At 46.8% G+C, this 25,928-nt stretch overlaps 1 long non-coding RNA gene across 2 annotated transcripts in view; it reads right to left on the bottom strand.

The window, feature by feature from the left end:
- The window catches only part of LOC149865718 (uncharacterized), a 132,215-nt gene that overhangs the window by 56,034 nt on the left and 50,253 nt on the right, over positions 1-25,928 (bottom strand). The window lies entirely within an intron of this gene.

The raw sequence follows: 25,928 nt of genomic DNA, 5'->3' as shown, positions 1-25,928 counted from the left end.
ATATAGACCTCCAATGAAGGACATATCAGCTACGTTAGATGTTAGTGGGAGCTCGCCTACGTGGTCACGCTGCTTCCCCTGCCAGGTAAGTAGACCTGGACCTGATGATCTCACAAGGTCCCTTCTAGCCTTAAACTTCTGTATATCTGTGGAGGGGCTGGCTGGGGCATGAGGGAGCTTCAGTGCAGGGCTAGCCAACAGGCACTCTCATGCTCCAGCCAGCCCTGTCAGTGTCTATATGTGCGTTGTGATGGAGTAAATAACTCCACCATAGGATAGTACTTGCGCCTGGCAGTACTATCCTACAGCAGAATTGATTAATTTACTCTGTTTTAATAGCACCACATGTCTAGATGTGCTGTTTTACTGTAGAGCTAATTAGTCAATTGTCGTAAACATTTCATGTCGACGATCCCTAGGTGTTGCAACTCTGAGCAGTGAAATGTCTAAATACCCATAGGCATCTGGCTCTAAACGTGTTGTCCAACATTATACAGGAAGAGTGGGCAGCTGAATTTAGGTGTTCTAAGTTCCAGTCTGCGTCAGTCAAAACATGATCTTGTCTTGCAGTTACCTGTACCAAAATTCCTGTCAAGGCCTCATTAAATAAGATGGCAAGTCAACAAACACTCTGCAGCAACCTGCGGCTCAGTAGCATAACTGAGTGAGGGCCACTGGTGCAACAGCCCCAGGTGCTGCCTCTGGCAGGGAGTTCAAAAATAGTTTCTGCTGCAGCTGACACTAGCAGCACAGCAGCCAGCACTGTTTCATGTGCCACCACCAACCAGGGCATGGAGCTGCCCTGCTATGCCTCTGCTAAAGTGCATTTCACAATGTGTTTTCCACTCACAATTTTGTCAGAAACATGGCATTTTCATTCTGAGGAAGCTCTGAAACATCAGCATTGTATTTTGATCCAAATTAAAATTAAAAATACTATTTTAATCTATTTTTTCCACTTTAAAAATTTTAAAAAAGGTTTCGCTTGGAGTGTTCAAAATTATTTGGATCGACTTCAAAACTCTTTTAATTTTTATTTTAGGATTGGGGCTTAATGATTATTTTAAAATGATAAAAGTAATTAACTATTGGTATTTGCTTGGATTTGGCGCTTCACTTATTATTTAATTCTAAATGGACATTTGTAATTTACATTCTAACTAGTAATTGGTATCTAGCATAAATTAGTATGCCAAAATAAAATATTATTTTAAAACAAAACATTACAATGTTATGTTCAAAATCCTGTTCTGCCGCTAAACAAACATTTTGTCAAAATAAATAGATCCCTTTTGATTTGGTCTAACATGTATTTTCCAGCAGAGAAATATTCTATGGAAAATTACTTTTAAGGAGGTTGAAAAAAAAAAGAGAGTCTGCAGCTCCTATGGAAGGTAAGACTGTCACCATGAAAGGAATCACCTTCTCAGTTACCAGTGGACCAAGTGGATGGGTTTGACAGACAACCCTGGGAAGGAGAGGACCTACAAAAGCAGAAACAAAGGAAACAAGCTGTATCTGTGATTACTAAACAGACTGCTGTCCCAGAGTTCCTGGCAACAAAACCTTTTCAAAGAGGAATCAGGAACATTGCGGGCATGTCTACACATGCCTCTGGTGACATTGTTATTGCACCTTGATTTCGTACTTCCTTTTGAAAGACTAAATAACAGTGCAGTAACAGCCTGTACTGCGTTGTACATGTGGCACATGGTTATTTGTAGCAGCTGCTTCACCATAGCAGTGAGCTATACCGGGGGAGTGCATCACTACAGCGGTGTAGCTGCTGGTCACGTGTAGATGCCCGTGGACACTATGTTGCCGTAGCACATTGCTAGAGCAATGCAGTGTCACGTGTAGATGTGCACTATAAGTCTTCAAACCCATTCTGCCACCTCATCCTGCAGAGAGGAATTTGAGTAGACATCAATAAACTTTTCCCAAACATCAAATGCAAGTTGTGAAAATTTTATGACCTAAAATTCAGGGGTTCTGTGGACCATGCTTTTGAATAGTCATATTCCCATAATGCACTGCATCTGGGAATGAGGCAGCCTGCAGGAACAGGGAGAGGTTGTCACTTTATAACTGTGCAAGTCATCTTTGATGCAAATGCCTTATCACACATTTGTACCACACTGTTCATCACTCCTCAGTGGTGTTTCAGTCCTGTATGTATAGAGGATTCTATGTCATTTGACATGTTTAAATCAAGACAGCATCTAGTCCAGATGAATGTACTGTAGCCTAAAAAGAGGTTATGGCCTTGTACAGGAGTCACCTGGTGAAATTCTATTGTCTCCATTCCATTGGCGGGCAGAGTGACAAAGTTATCATGCTAGTCCAGGGGTGGGTGATATATGGCCCATGGGTTGGATGCGGCCCGCCAGACACTTTCATTCAGCATGTGGTGCCCACCAATGAATTGTGCCCCGCCCAATCCTTCTATCTAGAAGGGTGGGAGTGAGATGCCTATGCATAGCACACCCTCCAATGTACCCTATTGTGTCTCGCTCCCACCCCTGTGGGCAGAAAGGCCCAGCCCACCAGCATGCAATTTCTGGGTGGGACTGCTGCTGCCCCTGCTGCAGCCACCCCCATGGGAACCTACTTGACTTCCCAAGCATCCAGCTTGCTCTGGCAGCAGGTAGGAAAGTGGTGGGGTGGGGTGGGGTGGGGCGCGGCTCAGAGGCAGGAGCTGGGGCAGGGGCAATGGACCTGCAGCTGGGCAAAAGCATGGAGAGCAGCGCAGAGCCCAAATGCAGGGAGCCAGCAGGAGCATGGTGCTTGGCTGGGCAGGGTGTGGGTCTCAGTAAGGATGGAGGGATATAGGTACCCCTGTCAAACTCATACTAGGTACCAGTTAGAAGGCCACAACATCCTTGCTGAGAATCAACAGTTCTGGGACATGGGAGCGGCTGCATCCATTTGTGGCATTTGTCTGTGGGTTCACATCAGTACTCTTCTTTGTGAGAAGAATGCACTCAATTGATACAACTTTGCAGGCATGTTTTGACTTTTAATTTGTTTTTAAGCTTTATCAAACAACAGAGCATTTGGCAGCAGCCACAGGCTGGGGCACTCAGGGCACTCACGGCCAATGCAGACACTGGTCAGCAGTAGTGCATGGCTCCAGCGAACACTGAGTGTGGGGGCAAGAAGCATAACCTGCCCAGCCTCCTCTATCACAGGGACTCTGTGCCATGGGCCTACAGCTCATGCACTCGCACTGAAGGAAGCCTTGCACTGGAGCAGGTTGCCTTCCCTATCCCCAGGCATGCAGGTCCCTGGACTCTGCCGGGAGTGAAAGTGCACCCCAACATACACACATATACAACCCCACCATACACACAGCACCAACCACACCCCACACATGCAGTATGCAAGAATAAGACTTTATTTTTGAGTTATTATGCAATCACCTCTATATAAACTACACAAATACAAATCATAACAAAATATTTTTTGTAATAAAGTTAAAATTGTGTTATAGTACAGAGGTGGGCAATTATTTTGGGCAGAGGGCCGCTTACTGAGTTTTGGCAAGCCATCAAGGGCCACGTGATAGGCAGCCAGGGGCAGATTAATACTAATTTTCTAAATTTTTTAGGGGCCCCGTGGGCCAGATAGAATGGCCTGGTGGGCTGCATCTGGCCCCTGGGCCACATTTTGCCCATCCTTGTTATAGTAGGTGTTTGACTTTTTGTGTATGATTTGTTTTCCTTGTGGTTCTAAGATGGCAACCCACCCTTTGAAAAAGGAGTATTGTGGGGGCAAGGAGAGGGACTTCTGGTGGCAAAAGTCAGGGTTTAGAGGGCGGGACTTCTGGTCCCAATCTGGCAACCAGGGGGCAAGGTAACTGTCAAGGGGCGGGACCAGCCATGCAGCCCTCGACAGCTCACCAAAGTTCGTTAAGCTGCCCTCCAGCCAAAATAATTGCCCACCCCTGTGGTAGTCCCTAAAGTAGCCCTAAAATATATTAGATCAGGTCTTCCTGGAGACTTCAGGAGACATCTCCTAAGATCCATCTAAGTTCTTGGAATGTCACATTCTGAGCCTGTTTTCCCATCATTCAGTCTTCTTTGACAAAATGCACAGGAATGTTCCTAAACTCCTCTGATACCTTGTTCTGGGGCTTTCTCTATGATAGGAAGTTCCATATCACTTCCAGTATGTTCCCGTGGCGTAATGCTGCACTTAAACGCATTCTATTAGAGTATCTCTCAGGGGCTGCAAATGGCAACATGGCATGTGTGTAATGGCAGTCTTTATTCATCACAATCTTTATTTTGGATGCAAGAATCTATTATGTGTATGGTGTGTTTTCAGATTTCTATCCCACGGAGAAACTTGAAGCCTAGCAGTATTTTGGATCAATGCAGCAACCCAGAACAGATCCTGAGATGTCAATGTGTGCCCTTAGCTCTTTGGATAGTAGGATAACACCAGTTCAGGACAAAGTCTCTCGCTTTGCACTTGACTGACTTTTAGGCTTTTGTCTATGTTGTGACTTATCAGCACCTTGGAGACTAGATTGCTATCCAAGACATGCTACCCACTAAAGATTTTTCCTTTTCATATCCATCATTTTGTATGCTCAGAATTGGAGCTGGGCAGGGCACACTCATCAAATAGTTGTCTCCCTTTAGCTCACAAGTCAACTTGATTTGACAGAGCATCAAGTGGGAACAGAGGGTGTTCAGAGCACTGTCTACCAAATGCAAGCACAGAGATCTAACTAATCTGTTCCAGTATAAATGTCTATGGGAAAGAATAAGTATAGTCATATCTCTGAAAATGCTTGGAAATTTTGAGGCAGTACAAGGAAAACAAAGAGATACCAAATTCATAGATACAAACACAACAGTGTTCTGCGAAGTACTATTTTCCCTGAAAAAACACAGAGGTATTGTCTGTATTATTATCATGTAACCAAACAGCTTTTGGATAAAAGTATTTACAATTCACAAAGTCTATCTCACATATTCTAAAAGAGTATGTTAAGGTTAGAGAGATTTATTCAGCCTAATAATGTGAGAGGCAATCTTGTTCTGTTTCTGATAAATAAAATATTTTTAGATGGCATCCAAGAGAAATTCAAAGCCAAATTTACTGAAAGAAATGTTAAAATAGGGCCCTTCAAATATCATAGTTATTCACATCATAAAATAAACATGTTGTAATAATAGAGTATCAGAGACAGATTGCTTAATACCTTTAGTTGAGAAGCTATTAAACTAGCAATATTCTCACAATGCACGTGCCCCCGCAACACTGGTCAGCAACCCACGGCGGGGAGTCCCCCACAGCCAGTCACACTTACTGAGGTGGGGAAGGGTCCAATCTCACTCACCAAAAAGTGGCCACACCACTTCTGGAAGTCCCACAGCCACTTCCGGAAGTGGCGAAGCTGCTTTTGCTGGTGGCCCCGCTCCCCAGCCGGCACTCACAAGGTGGGCACTGGTGCTCCTGGCTCCCCCCTGCCTGTCACTTAAACAGGGAGCCCAGCCTGGCAGGGGGTGCACCAGCACTCTCAGGAGGTGCACGTACACTCTGTGCACCCCCTATGCATCACCACTGATCTCAGAAATACTGATGTTGAAAGTAATGCCTTTGAAGTCAATGGAGTTATTTTTTTTTTGAATACAGCTATTTTAGGGGGGATTTTTAAAAGAATTTTTTGTGACCTGGTAATTAAAATGATCTAATCAACTTAATACCATCATTAACAATCTGGTTTAAATCTGTTCTCTCTCTTCCATGTGGTCTAATTCCTTTTTACAAGTTCTATGAATGAGAAATTTTAGTCCCATTGTCAGACACCAACTGATTATACTTGTCACATCTGTGAGATCCTTTTGTTACTATGAGCCGTAGTAATATAACAGAAAAAAAATGAAAGACTAGAATGCTGGTTTGAATAGAGCAGAGCAGGTTGTTTGATAAATCTTAAAATCAAATTAAAAAAAAAAAAAAGCAAAGTTGTATCAATCAAGTGCATTCTCTTCACAAAGGAGAGTACTGATGCAAACCCGCAGACAAATGCCGACCTAATAAAAGTGGATGCAGCCCTTGCCACGTCCCAAAATGAAATTCACACAAAGTGATTCATACTAGAAATGTAAAGTGCATTCCCTTAGTTAGACAAACTCTAATTTCAGTTGCATGATTCCACTGTAAGCATTTTCAAAAGTAACAATCAGGAGACAACAAAGTAACGTGGCACCTAGTATGAGTTTGAAGTGCATGACACCCCTTGAAATGGAAGAGACACTTGTCCACTGCTTTCTGTTTCCTGCCCTACCTGCTGCTGTGCTGTTTGTCTCCTCCTTGATTGGTCATGGGCCACACACAGAAGCTGCCCATACCACTTGTGCCACTTATGATGCAGGTTGGCTTAAATCATGTTAAGCCCATACAAGCCCATGCATAACACAAAAAATAACCTTGTAATCACACAAAGCGTGTAACAAATTTTCACTCAAAAGCTGTGTATTAAAAACAGATCAAAACATTTCAGGCTATTATAAACCTTCTCCCCTCCCTCCTTGCTTATCGCATCTCACTCACACCAATGCCTTACTACAGCAACTGCAGTATTGTCATGTTTATATAGCCCGTCACAAATGAGCCATCTTCAAAGTCTGAGGTGTGCTTTTTTCTGTATTTCAGAAAATGTTCCTGAAATGCCATCCAACATCTTGTCAAATAGAAACTCCACTGCATAAACAATTACCCAAAATCAAGCACAGCCTATTGGATGGACCTGTAACATTCCAGCCATTAATGAAGGACAGAAATGAGGACCATGCAAAGTTGGAAGAGCCTCATTAGATGTGATAGGCCATAATCACTCCTGCACTGGCAGAAGCAGATCCAGAGGGGTACACTGGTGCAGTTGTACCCCACTTTGATTCCTGGTCCACCCAAAGTTTATATCCAACTGCCTGGCAGTGGCAGTAGCATTTCTAGTTCGTCAGTTTTGAGAGAATCAATTGACGTCATGGCTCATTATAACCTAGCTCAGAGGTTGTCAGCCAGGGGTATGTGTACCCCTGGGGGTACTTTGGAAGGCCTCAGGGGCTTTGCAGCAGTGGTGCAGAGAAACGGTTAGCACTTTCAGTTTTGCTCATCCACCAGCTGCCAGGAGACCTCTCCCCCCACTCGTCAACTGGCCATCGGAGGTATACCAACCAAAAAAGGTTGAAAACCCCATATCTAACTGATCCCTTCTAAACTCTCCATTCTACCAGTATTAATGGCACTCTCTTCTTTTTAATGGTCTTGATGTTCTACCAATCAGTCTATCCTTTGTTCTGCAGTTCTGCTGTCTGTTAGCTGCTCCTGGTAATGAAGCTCCTATTTCACAGCCCGGATGTTTGTTTTTCACTTATTCCAATGGTTATATTTGTTTTTGCTTCATCTTAAACTGCCCTAGGCCCCTAACATATTAGTAAAGCTTCTAGTTTATTTTTAACAAAATAAAAATATGCGTTGTTTTATGTGGTGATGCACCTCACCATCTGCCTCCCCCTTTTTAAAATTCTAGATTTGCCCTTGTATACCAGCAAATAGGAGAGAGAGATTTCTCACAATGCCCCCCCAAAAACATTCCTATAGTGGCTCCAGTTGGTAATAACAACAACAACAAACACCCCAACAAGTACTACCTGGAGGTACACCCCAGGAATCCTAGCACCAAACACTAGTAACTGCAGTAGGGGCTAGGATTCATGATATCACAGAGAGGATTCCAGCCTACATTTGACCCTCAGACCAGTACCCCATGGTTCTTATCTTACCCCATGGAACAAATGATGCAGCCAGAGGCAACCCAGACCGCATTATGAAGGGCTTCGAGCCCCTGTGGGCCAAGCTCAAGGAGACAGGGGCACAGGTGGTATTCTCCTCTATTCTCCCGGTGAATAGAAGCAGATGGCGACACGAGGCCTGCATTGGTGAGGTCAACCAATGGTTACGGAGTTGGTGCCACCAAGCAGGCCTCACGTTCCTGGATAATGACCCATACTTTCGAGCAGGGGGCTTGCTTCGGTGGGATGGGCTACACCTCTCCCCTAAAGGCAAGCGTGTCTTCTCTTCCAGGTTGGCTGATCTCATGCAGCACGCTTTAAACGAGCTTCGCCGGGGGATGGGGCCACAGGAGGACTTGAGGACACCTGCCAACCAAGACAGATGACATGCACAAGGAGTACCCAGGTAAGTGACAGGGGTCCAGATAGTCCGGGGAATCAGGGGGTGGCACACACACCAATTCAAGGTGTTAAATGCCTCTACACCAATGCTCACAGTATGGGGAATAAGCAGATGGAACTCGCCCTCTGGATAGCTAGTTCAAACTGGGACATAGTAGGGCTCACAGAAACCTGGTGAGATTCAGCCCATGACTGGGCAGTAAACATTAGGGGCTATAGATTATACAGGCAGGATAGAGCAGGGAGGAAAGGTGGGGGTGTGGCGCTCTACATCAAAGAGCAATACACATCCTCAACTAGCAGAATGGGGTCAGAGGAGGGGCAGGCTGAAGTGCTCTGGGTCAGAATACAGAGGGGTTGTGGGGAAAGGGACTTAACGGTGGGGGTCTACTACAGACCTCCCAACCAAGGGGAAGAGCTGGACCGTGAATTCTCAGGTCAGCTTGCGGAGGCACTGAAGGCAAGGGATGTAGTTGTCATGGGTGATCTAAATTACCCGGACATCTGTTGGGAGGAGCAGTCAGCCAGGTTGGAACACTCATGAAGTTTCCTTGCTGAGATACAGGACCTCCACTTAACCTAAGAGGTGCACAGTCCCACCAGGGGAAATGCCCTGCTGGATCTGGATCTGGATCTGGTCCTGGCCACAGGCGACAGCCTGGTGAAGGGACTCCAGGTTCTTGACCACCTGCACAACAGTGATCATCACCTGCTGGAATTCACCATCCAGCGGAGGGTGTCAAGGGCCTGCAGCAAGGCAGTAGCCCTTGACTTCAAGAGGGCCAATTTCAATGAGTTGAGGAGATTGGTAGGAGAGGCACTGGGGTCCTGGAGAGTAGGGCAACTGGGTGCCCAAGATGAGTGGTCATTCCTTAAGGAGACGATACTCAAAGCCCAAGGGGTGACCATCCCAACGAGAATCAAAGGGGGCAAGAGTGCTCAAAAGACCCCCTGGCTCATCAGAGGCATTTGGGAATGCCTGATTGCCAAAAAGGAGATGTACACCCAGTGAAAGGGAGGGGCTATCACCAAAGAGGTATACTTCCATCGCTAGGCCTGTAGGATGGCTGTTAGGAAACCTAAGGCAGATACGGTACTAGGGCTAGCATCAAGAACAACAAAAAATCCTTTTTTAAATACATAGGGAACATGAAGAAGGCACCAGGTAATGTGGGGCCCCTGCAGGATACACTAGGCAATCTGGTGGTTGCACCAGAGGAAAAAGCAGACCTTTTTAACAATTTCTTTGCCTCCATTTTTTTGTGCAGGAACCGGGACTCCCACATCGAGATTCGGGATGGACTCAGGAGACACTCCACCAGGCCTAGGGTCAGGGAGGACCGAGTTAGAGAACTTCTGGAGGGGCTGCACATGTTCAAATCAGCAGGTCCAGATGCTCTCCACCCCAGAGTGTTGAGAAAATAGGCAGGGGTTATCGCAGGGCCCCTGGCACGGTTTTACGAGCACTTGTGGTGCTCTGGCTAGGTGCTGGACAACTAGAAGAGGGCCAATGTGGTCCCCATCTTCAAAAAAGAGAGGAGGGAGGGCCTGAGCAACGATATGCCCGTTAGTCTTACTTCAATCCTGGGGAAGCTCTTTAAGAAAATTATCAAGGAGCACATTTGTGAAGGGCAGCAGCAGGGATGATGCTCAGGGGCAACCAGCATGGTTTCATTAGGGGCAGGTCCTTTCAGACCAACCTGATTGCCTTCTACAATCAGGTCACAAAATCATTGGACGCAGGTGTCAAGGTGGATGTAGTCTTTCTGTACTTCAGGAAGGCCTTTGACATTATCTCCCACCCCATTCTCATTAAAAAGCTAGGCGACTGTGGCATTGATGCCTACGCAGTCAGATGGTTAGCAAACTGGCTGAGGGGCCGCACTTAGAAAGTGGTGGTGGACAAGTCATATTCGACCTGGAGGGATGTGAGCAGTGGAGTCTCCCAGGGCTCAGTCCTTGGGCCTGCACTGTTCAATTTCTTTAATAGCAACTTGGATGGGGGGTGAAAAGCACCCTGTTTAAATTCACAGACGACACCAAGATTTGGGGTGAGGTGGGCACGCTAGAAGGGAGGGACAGCTGTACCTGGACAGGTTACAGGGGTGGGCAAATGAGAATAGAATGGGATTCAATACTGACAAATGCAGGGTACTGCACTTGAGCAGTAAGACCCAGCAGCATACCTATAGGCTGGGGAGCTCTCTTCTCAAAAGCACAGGGGCAGAAAGATCTTGGAGTCATTACTGATTCCAAGATGAACATGGGCCACCAATGCGAGGACACAGTCAGTAGGGCTAATTGCACCTTGTCATGAATCCACAGATGCATCACAGGCATGGCCAAGGAGATGATCCTCCCCCTCTATGCGACACTGGTCGGGCCACAGTTGGAGTACTGCATCCAGTTCTGGGCACCACACTTTAGGAGGGATGTGGACAGCATTGAGGGGGTCCAAAGGAGAGCCACTCGCATGATCCGGGGACAGAAGGGCAGACCCTATAAGGAGAGGCTACGGGACCTTAACCTGTTCAGCCTCCATAAGAGAAGGCTGAGAGGGGACCTGGTGGCCATCTATAAACTTACTAGGGGGGACCAGAGGGGAATGGGAGAGACCTTGTTCCCCAAGCGCCTCCCAGAGTAACAAGAAATAACGGCCATAAGTTGTTAGAGAGTAGGTTCAGGCATTAAAATGCACTACTTCACAGTCAGGGCAGCTAGGATCGGGAACCAACTTCCAAGGAAAGTAATGCTGGCTCCTACCTTGGGGGGTCTTTAAGAGAAGGCTTGACGATTACCTAGCTGGGGTCATTTGAGCCCAGTTTTCTCTCCTGCCCAGGGCAGGGGGTCGGACTATAAGATCTGCAAGGTCCCTTCCGACCTTACATCTATGAATCTATGAGTATCAGCTTGGTATACCAGGGAGTACACAGTTTGGCATGTTTCATGGATTCCTCAGAGGGTTCTTGCTTGAGACCTTCAATCTTTCCTCAACCTTTCTGGGCATCCTTGGAGCCAGTCCAGGCATAGCTCGTAGTAAGGGCAAGCCTCATGACTCCTTGGATTCTGAGACCAGCCCCCTTTTGGTAATAACTGTGATCTCTACCAGTGAACTCAGAATGACTTGGCTCATGATGCAGACTTCTCCCTTTTAAGTAAAAGAGAGCAACCAGATATAAATTGCAGCAAGCCAGGCAGTCATTCTAAAAGAAGACAGCATTTATGGGTGAGCTACAACAGTGTCCTTATATCAGAACTAAGCCAAACCTAGTCAGAATCCTAGTCAGCAGGAGGGACAGATCTAACACAGTTACTAACAGCCCATTCCACATGAAACCACACAGTTATACACAGATACCCTGACATTCAGGGTAAGAGTTAATCCATTCCTTCTCAGTGGGCACATCTACACGTGCACCTGACGGTGTCATTGTTACTGCACAATCATTTAGCACTTGCTTTAGCAGTAGCAGTTATTTAGTGCTTTAACACTAGCAGTTTAGTGCTTTAGCAATTACTAAATGACTCCACAGTAACTGCCATTACTATGCAGTTCTGGCAGTGCATGGGTGGTTTCTGACCTTACTGTGCAGTAGCATCTGTGTCATGGTTCATACCTGCCAACACTATATCGCTGTAGGAACAAGCTACTGTAGCTTGTCACTATGGTGACATAGCACCTTGTGTAAATGCACCCACTGTATAACAGCATATGATCAAGGCAGGGACACTAAAGCCTGCCCGATAATCACAGAAATATTGCAAATAAGTATCATATTCTATCACAGCTACAATATGGACTTCAGAAATGGATTTGGCTAACATGTGCCTGAGTGGGTGTGAGCCAGAATACAGGTGCACACTGCAAGGTGCACACCTGAAGTGTTTGATAGAGGAAATGAAGAGTAGGGTTTCCTCCTAACTTTTCCAGGAGTTTCCCCTGCACTGGCACATGGTACTGTGCTTTTCACAGAAAAAGCTGGCACATAGCAGTGGACAAAAAATTAGTTTTCCAGTCCAAAAAATATGCCACAGAGGCCATTCCCACTGCTTCAGCATATGGCATTTATTGATGTGTTTAACTTTGGCAAAGTAAGTGTAAAAGCTAAAAATGTTTTGAGGTCATGGAGTGGCCTTAGGAAGAGAATCTATAAGTCACCTGCAGAGACAAATCTACTTGGTTTGTGTTTTGCTTCTATCATGGGGGTAAACCTAGAATAACAATTCTCCAATTTATAACCATACTGTGTGCTGTAGCATTCAGTACTATCACAATTATATACAGAGTGTTTTGGGCTGGCTCCTCAGCTGGTGCAAATGGACATGGCTTCATTGACTTGGATGAAGCTACATCAGTTTATGCCAACAAAATATCCCAGCCTGCAGTAGACTGCAATGCAAATGACAGCTAGTTGCTTGCAGCTTTTGTCTGTTATTTTCAGGCACCACTATTAGCAGAAGATTGAAGTGGCAAGCCATGAGTGAAATTAGTGTACTGTGTGTGAAGAAGAGAGTTCACGCTGACTGAAAGCATCTTGCATAAATAAGCTACCGTTCTAACTCCTGCTTAGCAATTCTATTTCTTTATATTCCATTTATGCTATATTAACTATTTATAAGAGATCATTTTAAATCTACTTTGTAGTCAGCACACATGCACATTATTTGAAGACTGCTGACTGTTTGTTGAGGTTCTGAAGTTGTAAGGACATATTCTGGGTAATTCTTACTGTGAGGGTTTCTTGGAATAGGTAAAATGTTTGTTTTAAGAGGATATTTAAAAAAGCACCATTTTTTCCAGCTGTCCTATTTTATGTGCATCCTAACTTATTTAGCTAAGAATGCTTGAGATATACATACTGAAAGGGTGAGCCAACTGAATTTTATATATTTGGTTTGGAAAATGATTTTTTTGCCCATCGACAGTGACCGAGTCTATGCTGACCCTGCCTGAGAAAAACACAATGCAGTGTGGTAGTGCACCCTATTGGTCTGCTGCATTATAGAATCCCCAAATGCATTATCAGAAGAAGAATATAATGCAGTTTTACTTTCATACAAAATATCACAAAATACTATATGGAGAAAAGTGGGGAAAGCAGGAAATGCTTTGCAGAAACTTGAGTTCTACAGAACAAACAACATAAAAATGGATGGAGACAAACTAAAACTGAAACAGAAAAAGAAAATATTGAAGTGTTACTAGTTACAGCAAGTGGACGGGTGAGGTGGAGAGACAGTGGAAGAATACAATAATGGGTCAAGAAAAACATTTTCTTTTTCAGTGCTACATTGATGCATAAAAGAATTACATAATTCAAAAGAAAGAATTAAGTTGCTCTCTGATGTCTCAGAGGTGTGATAGGGCAATTTTAGCAAAATCAGGAACTGTTTTGGAATTCATGTCAAAGATGACTGAAAATCTCATGGGGCATGTCCAGACAAGCATGGCCGTGTGGTATGCGACACTGAAAACTCATCTGCAGCACTACGTACCACGTAATTAAGTGTTCTCTGTGCTGCAAGGGCATGCTGCCCATGCATACGCTGCTCCAGTTCTTTTTTCTGCAGCTTTTTTTGACCCTTGGATTTCCAGGGGTCAAAAAAACACATGGGGGGGGGAAAAACCCAAAGCAGCGCACAGATAGGCAGTGTGCACCACTGAAAAGTGGAGCAGGGTCTGCCTCACCTGGCAGGATCACTGCTGCTGCAGCCCCAGAAGGCTCCGAGAAGCACCGCTGCTACTTGTTCCCAGAGAACCAAATATCCGTGCTTGTCTGGACGTGGTCATAAAGGTCATAAAAGATTGGAATGATATAGGCCAGCTCCCTACAGTGAGTAGCTTGTCCCTAATCTTTGAGACTCAAATCTACACATGCAGTTACAGCACCTGAATAAAATATAGAGCTTATTGCTCTGGAATTAATTGCTCCCGGGCATGCCGTTCGAACATGCTCGCAGGAGTAATTAACTGTGAAGCAATAAGCTCCTCAGTTTATTCAGGCACAGCACATGGAGCCTGGGTGGAGCAGCCCCAGCTGGCAGGGAGCCCCTGGGGTCAGCCTGCCAGCCTAGGGCTGCTTCCTCCAGCTTGTGCTGTGGAGGGGCTGAGTAGGGCCCAAAGAGCTTCTTTGTGGGGCTAGTTGGCAGGCAGACCCCACACTGAAGTACCCTCATGCCCCAACCAACTGGGCAGCATCTACATGTATGCTGTTGCAGAGTTTTTTACTTGTAACATACAAGTACTATCCTGCTGCAGAGTAAATTAGTTTACTCCAGCCTAATAGGAGCGTACATGTAGATCCTGAGATGTTTTCTGTGCACCTAATTAGTCAACTGCTCAGTAAACATCTCACGTAGACAAGCCCAGCTTAATTCATAAAGTAAGGATTAGGAAGATGCTAGATCAAAACTAAGGTACGGCTAAGTTTTGGGAATTGTCTGAAATTGGTGACTCACAGGCTTAGAAAACAGGTAGGTGGTAGAAAATAAAAGCATGCAGGATCAAGGTGTCACCAAGTAGATAGATGGCATTGTTTGAGATCGCACAAGGATTAAGAATTAAAACTCAAGCCCAAATCCCCAGCTAATATATTTCAGCATACCTCTATTCACTTCAGTGGAGCTCTACCAATTTACTCCCACTGGTCATCTTCCCTTACATCTTTAAACCATTAATAGGAATTGGAGCACATAGTATGTAGAGAATAGTTCCTGGCTTTGCCCATAAAATCAATATAGTTATAACTTGTTGCTACTATAGAGACTGACTCTTCACATGAGTTACAGATTTTAACTATACTCTCATATTTGAAGTGCCTTTCCTAAATCCTGTTGGGGAGGTCTCTATTCTGTGTTGACCTTGGCTCTTTTAGGGATTCCACCATCATTCCTGGGTCTAATAAGTGGTCAGGGACTCCCTCAGGTGTGCAATCCCTTTTTCCTCTGCCTTAGCTAACCCTACAAAAGACCATCCTTTTTCAGCTTTGCTTCTGCTTCAATTGATCATAGCCTGATTGAATCATCCCTGCCCACCCCTCACTAAAACCTAGGGTTTAGGTCCTGATTTAGCCATGCATGCCTAAAGCCTGGCTTCAAAGCATTCAAAGTTAAGCACATACTCAAGTTTTTTCATTAACCAGAACCTAAATGAAGCTGCTGCTTTTGTTTCGTAGAAATATATGTGGTTGCTAGAGCAATGTGATTTTAGTAAGTGTAGATTGTGTTATTATGACTGGGCTGTGCTATTAACTATCTTATTTTTAAAGTCCTCTATGACACAGCTTTTTTGTTGTACTTAAACATTATGTTTCAGCTGAGGGGCTATAAAACAACTCTGTCTCATTTCTTAAATGAAATCCAAATTGGTGTATGGTATAAGAAAATTCATGCATAACTGATTTCTCTGAATGTAGGAATAGGTTGGAATCTACCTTGCTGACCAGCACACTTAATTTAGTCTGCCTTCACTCTTGTTCCATGCCTGATAGTGATTCAGAACTGAATTGCTTCCAGGTAGGATTGCCAACCTGCCTGGATTGGCTGGGGGTTTACTGGGATCTTATGAAAGCAATGTGAGAGATTGATATTGTGAATGGGTTGAACAGTACAATTAATGCCATTACATCATGTTGGAAAAAAAACATTCCCGGAATAGCTTCAGCCAGTTGGCAACTCTACTTCCAGGGAAGATGAGTTGGATTTGAGAAGAATGGCTGATGGCCAGAGTTTCAGTGTGCCCAGGGAGCATGCCAGCTATCACAGGACAGCTTCTGTAAGACCCTGTGTTAGCCCTTTTTCATGCAAGTAGTTGGCCAGTTCTGGGCATCCTGATGGTTGTGTCAACATGGAAGGGAAGGTGCTGATGATGTCAGATCCTTCTGTTGATGCAATCCTGTTGATTTACAAAGAATGTCCATACATCTATGCTTTCCTGAACATGGCAGGAATTAAACAACAAGAGATAGTTAATTTGCTCACAGTTCCAAACCCACCTCCAGCTAGCATCTGTATCAACAGCTCTTCCCCATGGCATTCATACATGAATGCACCAGCAGTGCTTCTATGGCTCTGTCATTGCCTTTCTTCTTTCACACAGCCAACAGTGTCTCAGGCCCTGCATTTGCTATAGCAGTACCAAGAGAAACCCCTTGGGCCACACTCCAGCGTGTGCTCTGTTACTCCTTAGGGGTGTGGGCAGCAGCAAAGCATCCTGCAGCAGGCTGTTCTCCGAATCAGGCCTAATTAACTGATTGGGAACAAGACCCAGCTGTTCACTATAAGAACAGGTCCCTGAACAGCAAAGCCAGCAGTCTGCTGCTAGCAGCCGAGACCATCACCCAGCTGGAGCTGCTGCTCGCGACAGCTTGGAGGTAAGGGTAGGAGCTTTGGAGGTGGTTGGAGGCTCCTGGTCCTGAGTCATGACCTAAAACTACACCCTGCTGGGGAGGATTAGGTGTCGTGGGACTGCCAGTGGGCGGGCAGTCTCCAGGAAATGCCACACCTGGGGCCTCCCCAGCAATGGGTGAGTATGGGCTGCCAGAAAGCCTCAGCTTCTGCTGCCTTATGGGTGACCCCGTGGAGGGGAAAAGCTAGGGGAGAACACCCCAAAGAATAAAGCAAGGGCCCAGACTTATTGTGACTCTGAGGTGGGGTCCTGGCCAGGTGAAGGGGCCAGAGACAGTGCCAAGACTCAGTGTAAGCTCTGAGGCTGTATTAAGGAGCCAAATGTGTGGCTCCAGGGGGGTGGGTCCCTGTGCTGGTGGGGAGTGATCTGTGAAGCTCCTGGGGTGAGAGGATAAGGGTATTGTAGCCCAGTGTACAGCAGAGGATGAGGCCCAGTGTACAGCAGGGGATGGGGCTTGGAACCCTGAAGGGGTAGGGGTTGGGAGCCCTAAGCAATGGGCTTGGAGCCCTGAACTGAGAGAGGGCTTGGAGCCCTGAATGGGTAGGGGCTGGGATCCCTGACCAAATGGGCTGAAGGAGAGCCCAGTGTTAGGGCACAGTGACTGTATGCTCCAGTGAGGAGTGACAGTTCCAGGTGAGACTCTGGAGCATGGGTAGCAGTGTGAGGCACCGGAGTAACATGGATGCCATCTGTGAGGCATGGGACATGGTACAGGGAAGGCCGGAGCCATGTATATGGCCCCTTGGCATCAGGGCAGGTAAATGGGTAGCCTCTCACCTAATTGACATATTTCAATCATTATCATTAAGGCATGGCAGACAAGATAGGCAGGTGGTTTGCCCAGAGACAATTGGGGGGACCAATGATCTGACCGGCCCCAGGATGCCCACGTGTTACACCATGTGAATCAACTTCTGCTTGAACCCTACAGTGTACATGTATTTTTTTGGTTGGTTTTCCTATTGTTTCAGGTCCTTAAAAGACTGCCTTGCTTTTTACACTTTTTCCAATGAAACTTGGTTGTTACACCAACTAGCTTCAACAACATTTAAACCAGCCTATAATGATATTTTGCATTACGGAGTCACTCAGTATTTGCTAAAAGCTAATAAGAACTAACTGATATCTGTATTTACAGGCACAATCCTTGCTCAAAATTTTTTTCAGTCTAATAACTACATTCCGTGGAGTACTTTGACATTTTCTACCTCTTATTTTCTCTGGCAAATGTTTGTCTGTAGTTTCCCATGGGAGTCTGCCTTATCCCATCAGCTGTATGCCACACAGAAACAGACAGTTGGTACTGCAGCAGATAAAAGCCAAAGAAGTAAGCTATACACAAACCCCAGTACTGGACTGATGCCCCTCCAGGTATAAGATCTTTTGTGACTGTGCTACCTGTAAGTGTATGATGCATGAAGAAAGCAGGTATGTAAATAATATCATCAGTCAGCTCAGCATTCTACATAAGACCCCTTTCTTCATGTATATCAGGAAGGAGCAACGTGAGCATAAGGTAAAACAGCCTGTAGCGGGTTTAACGTATGCTCCAAGGAAAGAGCATGTACCATAGCAACCAAGGAAAATGCAAATGCACAAATGCAAGATGTAGCCCTATAAACAAAGAATACCAGCTGCACAGCTTCAAAAGTGAGTGCTACCAGGAAGCCGGTAGATACCACACTTGTGAACACTGTAGAAATGTCCTAAGTTAATGGACAGCAAGACAGAAGGGCCGTGTCAGTCTTTTCATATTTGCCTAATAGTATAACAACTGAAATTTATAAGCAAGGTGGAAAAAAGCACTCTCACCAACTACACGTCATTATTATAAAAATCTGGAAATATGAACAGATTCCTAGTGACTCAAGAAATGTCAGAAAAATTACCATATTCAAGAAAAAAGATTCATTGGATTGCAGCTATTACTATAGTACTGCATTAGCTGGGAAGATCCTTGCTCACATTCTCCTCAATAGACTTACTTTCCTCACTGAGGAGATTCTATCCGAGTCCCAGTGTGGTTTTAGACCACTCAGAAATGCAATAGATATGATCTTGGTTGCTAGACAGCTGCAAGAGAAGTGCTGCAGGCAACATTGAGATCTTTACATAGCCTTTATTGACCTGACTAAAGCCTTTGATTCAATCAACAGAGAAATTCTATGGAAGATGCTGATGAGATTTGGATGCCTGCCAAAATTTACCATTATCAGACTTCTTCACAACAAATGACAGCAGCCATGGACCTCTTCATTATTAGAACTGGAGTCAAGCAAGGATGTGTGATAGTGCCAACACTTTTCCATCTATATTGCAGCTATTCTGCATATCACTGCTGACAGACTTCCAAATGGAATCAGCATCCAGTATTGCACAGATAGGAATCTCTTTAATATCAACCTGTTAAGTTCTAAATCCAAGATAGCCAACACTTCCATTACTTATTTTCAATACACTAAAAATTGTGCCCATTCCATTGAAAAGCTTCAGGTTACTTTTGATTGCTTTTGTGAAGCATATGAAATGCCTGGACTTACTGTCAGCTTCACAAAAACCAAGCTACTTTATCAACCCATTCCAAATCAGCCAGCTGCTCCTCCACATAGTATAAGTAGAGGGTAATCCTTGAACAAGCTGAGCATTTTCCCTACCTGACTAGTCACCTTTCCCAAGAAGTAAATAGATGATAATATTCAACTCCACATAAAATCCTCCAGTGCTGCCTTTGGACATCTCTGAAATCAGATCTTCGATGATTGTGACATCAGGACCTGAACCAAACTTCTCATCTACCAACTTCTCATCTACCAAGCTCATCTACTTCTGTCATCCTTACCCTGATGTATGGGATGAAACTTGGACAACGTATCAGAAACACCTGAAAGCTTTAGAACATTACCATTAGTGATATCTTCGGAAAAGCTTCTATACCAGTTGGAAAGACAGAAAAGTGAACACCATTGTTCTGGTTCAAGCGAATTCTACCAGCACCGAAACCATGTTTATGAAGCACCAGCTCTTATTGGACAAGACATGTAATGAGGATACCTGACAACCAGCTCCAGAAACAGGTCCTATACTCCCAGCTCACTGATGTTAACCACTTTAGAAGTGAGCAAAATAAAAAATTCAAGGACATCTTAAAGGCCAATCTGAAGAAATGTAATGTTAGCATCAATACTTGGTAGACTCAAACACTGAATTGCCCCTAATTCTGCCATGATGTACAATCAGTTATTTCAAGCAAACTCACCTCACCATGGAGGTGGAGACAAAAGGAAAGAGCTGTGAACTGATATCACCATGACTTACTTCTTCCTCCTGGAACTATTTGCCACATCTCTGGTTGAACATGAGGATCTTGGATCAGCCTCACCATCATCTAGAGATTTCCTCATGACTTCCCTATTTACTGGAAGACTGTCACCCTCATATCAAGGGACTGCTGCCATCACCAATGACAATATTCCCCTGGCTCATCTCTTGTGAGTGGCTGTTCTGAATGGGATAGTAAGCCAGTGAACTCCCTGTCCAGGTTAGGACAAGTGGCACCCAAGTCTCTTTCAGACCTTCTCCTCAAGGGACAGTTTATTACCTCTAATACAACACTTTGCAATGTAGAACCAAACAAAACTATTACCAGACCAAGACAGGCTCAGTGAATCCAGACAATTTTCCATCTCCCACTATTCTCTTCCCACCATACTCTCTCAGCCAAATACAGGAACCACTAAGCCCTTCCCCAGTTGAACCTCACAACTGAACAGGGTAGCATGGACCCATGCTTTTTGACCCTTAAATGGGCAGACCCTCCTATTAAAGGGGCCTTGTGGATTTTCTTCATTACTCTTTGCTGTCTCAGTTGCATGCATTGAAAACCTATGCTGTCCATCCATCACAGGGCCGGTTACCATGCACACGCTCTGTTGCTATGGATTATTTCCATTTTACAACATGCTCTGGCACTTTGGTAACTCATGTTGCCTAAACCCTTTCCTCGTATAGGTGGTATGTGCTTCTGCTAACTTGTCTATACATTGTTTGTATGTCCCTACCCAAGACTGAGGGATCATAGACTGACGCTTGTGTTTGCACATTTCATTGCAATTTTCTTCAATTCTTCTACCTTCTTCATGCAATTTTGCACTTTAGGGGCAAATGAGGAACAGGGTTTTCATGTGTGCCTGGTGTCCTATCAGAATTAAGCTTATCTGGAAAGGCAGTTCCTTGAACAATATCTCATGTCTATGATCAGAATGAAACATAACAGCTCTCCTCACCTGTCATAATTAAGAGGCAAACATGTTTTTACTTATTCAAGCAGTACAAGTCAGCTTAAAGCAACGTATCACTGCCCTCCCTCCACCAGACTTATCCATATAAGATGAAATGGCACTTTTCCTCTAAGGATATACGCACATATGCAGGGGCATGCACTTGTAGTGGCACAAGTAATAGCAGCACAAATTTGTGCCCATAATTTGTGCCTCAGTGCACATGCCTCAACATGGCTTTGTTACAAGACAAATTGTACCACTTCGGACAAACTGCCATTGCCCAGCTCCTCCGGCTCTTCAGCCAAGGGAGATGGAGGCTGGGGCCAGCACCAGCAGTATAAACTGGGGGCCTGGTGAGCAGCTCAAGGCTACTTGCCCTCAGAAGCTTCTCAGGCCCAGCCAGTTGTGTCTCGGGACACTAGCTCCCTGTGCCAGCTGGACTGCATCAGCCCTGACCTAGAGTGGCACCCTGTACCCACTGCAGCAGTCTGGCAGCAGGTACTGCCACCTTGCTGAGACCCACTGCTACCTGCTACAGCATCTGTTCCCTTGGACCTGTGGCCCCATGGCTGCATCCAGCTATGCATGCATCGTGATGCATCCAGTAACAGCAGCAGCAGAGTCAGGCAGCCAGAAACACTGTTGCGGGTAAGAAACACCCCCTCCAATGGCAGCACATGGGAGCCAGAGTGAGTGAAGCTATCAGCACCCATCTACAAGCCAACATCCCTGAGTAGAGCACCAGTCTTCTCAACATCTGCACCAGGCCACCTGCCCAGGGGCCTCCATCCCTGGCCACTGCCGGAACTGCAACAACATAAGCTATGTGGCTGTGATGAAAACAAAAGCAACGTTATTCCCCCTCCCTCTATCCAACACCAACAGTACTTCACGAGACCCCCCCCACAACCTCACCACCATTCACCCAGCCCCCACCCATGCACAAACCCATTCAAAACCAGAAATAAACGGCAACTATTCACTCAACCATCAGAGGCAAGAAAAAGGGTCCTTAGGAGTGAGGGAAACACCAGGGGAGGAGGTGCAGGAAGAAGGGAATCAGGGGTTAGTGACCCCTTGGCCCTGAGCCTGGCCCTTGGCCCTGTGTGCAACCATCCCATGTATGGGGGCCATGCTGATGTGGGTTGAACCCCAGCTGCTCTGGGGAGGAGGCTGGGTGCTCCTCCTAAGAGGCAGATGCTGCATTTAGGCCAAGGATTGGGAAAGGGAGAGGCAGGAGCAATGCCTCTCGATAGCCGCAGCAGATGCCATGGGCCCTGCTGAGGTGCCAGCTGAGCCACCAGCCAGGCATAATGCTTCCAGCTGGGCCCTGCCCCTGTTGGTGGGGTCATGGGCTGGCCAGGGAGACCTGGTGCCTGTGCTGGGGCTGGCATGGGCTGGGACACAATGGCGGGGCAGCTGGGGAGGGGATGGCAGCCAAGACCTGCTGCAACACCCTGCACTCCTCCTGGATGGTAGTGTTGATGGAAGCCCACAGTTGCCTCAGCTCCTTGTAGCTGTCCTGGGGCAGCTGCCACTCCTCCCTTGGGACTCTTTGATCTGGAAAAGTGGGACACTTCAGTCTGGAAAAGTGCAGGCTCAGGGGGGACCTGGTAGCTACCTATAAGTACACAAGGGGTGTTCATCAGGATCTGGGAGAACATCTGTTCACCAGAGCACCCCAAGGAAAAACAGGGACCAGCAGTCATAAACTCCTACAAGACTGTTTTAGGCTGGACATAAGAAAAAATTTCTTTATTGTCTGAGTGCCCAAAACCTGGAATAGACTCCCTTCAGATGTGGTGGACTTATTCAAGAAGCGCTTGGATGCTTATCTTGCTGGGGTCCTTTGATTCTAGCTGACTTCCTACCCCTGAGGCAGGGGCTGGACTTGATGATCTTCGAGGTTCCTTCCAGCCCTAACATCTATGAAATCTTATCTCAACCACCAGCTGCTGCAGGGCCACCCTCCTGGCCTGCACCTCCTCCAGAACAAGGGCCTGGTCATGGTGGGAGCAGAACTTGGCCAGGACCTTCTGGTGTGCCCATTCTGTCCAGAGCAACTCCTCCTGAATACTGTCCCACTGTGTGTGTTGCTCTTAGCATAGGCAATAAACCTGGATGATCCCTGTAGTGCCTGAAAGTAGTTGGACAGTTCCCAGGTGCTGCGTGGTGGCCTCTCCCCTGGCAGATAAGCTGTCTGTAGAGAGTAAATGGAGGCCAATCTTCAGCTACAGCAGTATTGCAAGGGGTGAGAACAGGATTCAGCAAGGGTCCCCAGGGAGTAACCTCACTCTTGGGCATGGGACCAGGCAGATGGCCCCCAAGCCAGAGCAATGTGGGGCTGGCACCCTGACAAGGACTGTGGCCATCTTGAGGTCTGCCTGTCCCTTCCCATTGTCTGAGTGTCCTGATGCCCAAAGGGCCACACCTGGCTCATAGCTTCCATGGGGCCCCACCTAGAGGGATCCCCCCAGGGACAAGTGTCACATGCAGCCCAGCCTGCGGTACTTGGCTTCTCCCCCTACCAGGATCAATGCATCATTCCACAACCCCCAGGGCCTCAGCCACCAGCTCCAGCAGCTGTGGAGCTGCAGCCCAATGGACACATGGCCTTGGAGACACCACCTCCCCTCTGGCCGCATGGCCAGGACCAGCTCCATCCAGCTGGGCATGCTGGCAAGGCAGGGAGACTGTCCTGCTCCTGCTGAGAAGGGAGCCCCTGCACAGCAGAGGAGTGGGGGTCAGGAGAGGAGAGACAGAGGTGGCAGAGATGGGTTTGGGCTTTGGGTTAGGGCACAAGGAGGAATGGCCCAGGGGAGAAGGAAGGGGATGGGGTGGATTCCAGTTCCCCATGCCCTCTGCCAGACCTACTAGGCTGTGGTGACAGGTGGTCACCTTGACCTGGAGACTGCAGTTCCTAGGCCCCGGGTTGAGGGGGAGCCAGAGCCGGACCTGGCCGCAATAGGGGCGAGGCCTGGTGATGAGGCCACAGAGGTTTGACCTCCACTGACATATGTGACATCTGAGCTCATCCTCAGCCTCCACCCCATTCCCACTAGTGTCACACAGGAGTTGTGGGACCTGCCACTCTGGTGTCACTTTGGGCCTGGCTGTGGCAGTGTGTCCTGACTGTGGCCTGAGTCCATCTTTGCCATTGCTCTCAACATGCCTGGGCGGCAGTGCTATTGCAGGTCTGGTGGAGGGCCCTGAAATTGCCTGTGCAATCCCTTGGCCTTGCTCCTGAACTGTTGCCCTATTTAGGTCTGCCCCTACTTGCCCTTCTATGCAGCAATTGCCCAGTAAACATGTTCATTCCGGTATCCCTGGGTCAACTGCTGCAGTATAGCCTCCTCACCTCAAGTGACCAGGAGGTCAGTAACCTCCTCAGGCTGCCAAATGGGTCCCCCGTGCCTGGCCTGTGCAGAATCCTGCAGCTGGGTCCCCCTACCTGCCTCACCATGGTCGCTCATGCTGCCCACAGCAGATCCCAGTGCCTCCTGCTGCTCAGTGGTGCCTGCAGCTATGTCCTGGGTACCCATCACGCAGAGGTCCTGGGCTGGCTTACCAGGGCCCAGGCCTCTGGAGCAGTGGCAAAGCTGCTCCATGTGCCCAATTTAAGAGAATCCAGCTGACCCTGGGTGCTTCTGTGGGGTCAGAACAGGCCCTGGCTGCCCAGCAGGTTCGGCAGCAGGCAGTTGTGAGCCCTGCCATGCTTATGGTTGCTCCCAGCATGCCATGCAGTGTGTTGGAGCAGAAAAGGCACAAACAGAGCACTAGAGATGCCTGGCCAGTAGCCAGTGCATTGCACTGGAAGACCAGGTCTCCATTTGTCCCAGTGCATTTTTTTCACATGCTTTCCATCATTTTTTTTCAGCACTTTTTTTTCCAAAGCTGGTTTTGACCTTGTGCTGTAAATTAGCAGTTCAGCGCATGTTGTAACATTCAATACGTGTGGTTTGTGGCACCACAAAGAGTTATGTGGCGCCACAAACTGCACACGCCTTCATATGTGGAGGGGGCCTAAGGAGTTAAACCAATCACAATACAATATTTGAATTTAAAGCCTGTACAATTTGAAAGATAAACTGACAGTAGCCAAAGCAACCACTGCTGGACAGTCAGATGCCTGGATAACTAATCCTGAACTCCATCCTTTTCTATTCCCTCTTTCTGTTCTCTCTCTTCCCCAACAAATGTCAACTGACAGTGGCATTTACTGAATTGAGGTGAAAGGTAATCATAACAGCACAAGATGTATACCCAGGTGTATCAGGTGAAAAATCGGGTTTCCTTGAACCAAGGTCCCTAGTTTCAGTTTGCTGTGCATGCACTGGAGTTAAGCCTTCAGCCATATTCCCCATTGTTGCAGGGTTGTACTAACAGACAAACCTGGACAGTAGGACTGTGCAAAGCTTCATGTGCTGATTCAATTTGGGGGAGATTTGTCCCAATTCGGCAGCTGAATCTCTGAATTTGAATCAAATCAGGACACCAATTAAAAGGTCTGAACTGATTTGAAGCTCTCCAAATAGATTTTTAAAAGATTTGGAAAGCTTCAGAGTTTCAGGCAGTCTTCATTCGCTGCCCACAGGGTGCTGGACCATGCTGGTGGGGGCAGGGGAGGGGGGGCTGGAGACCATGGGGGGGGACCCCTGCCTGCTCCCAGAGCCTCCCTGAGCACCCCCCAACCCCACCCACTCTCCCAGCCCCCCCGCCCCATGACTGCCCCACCCAACCCCAGCTCCTGGCTCTTCAAAAAAAAAGCCTCTATTCACCAGCTGCTGCCAGGCAGGGGGGAAATCCCTGCTGCCCCCCACTGTGTGGGAGCCCTGCCATAGGCCCCCCAATCCCCACCCACTCTCCCAGCCTCCCCCATGGCTGTCCCGCTCGCCCAGCTTCCGGCTCTTAAAAAAGAAAAAAAAAAAGAAAAAAGCCCCAGAGTCACTGGCTGCTGCAGTGGCCTCAGGGCTTCTGGGGGCTCATGGCATAGTCCACCCATGCAGTGCAGGAATCATCCCCCCACCT

Source organism: Crocodylus siamensis, chromosome 4 (assembly GCF_052110815.1).
Source record: "Crocodylus siamensis isolate JL-2025a chromosome 4, ASM5211081v1, whole genome shotgun sequence".
Taxonomy (NCBI): Eukaryota; Metazoa; Chordata; order Crocodylia; family Crocodylidae; genus Crocodylus; species Crocodylus siamensis.
The sequence above is the reverse complement of the archived record's forward strand: the minus strand, read 5'-3'. Positions and strand labels throughout refer to the sequence as shown.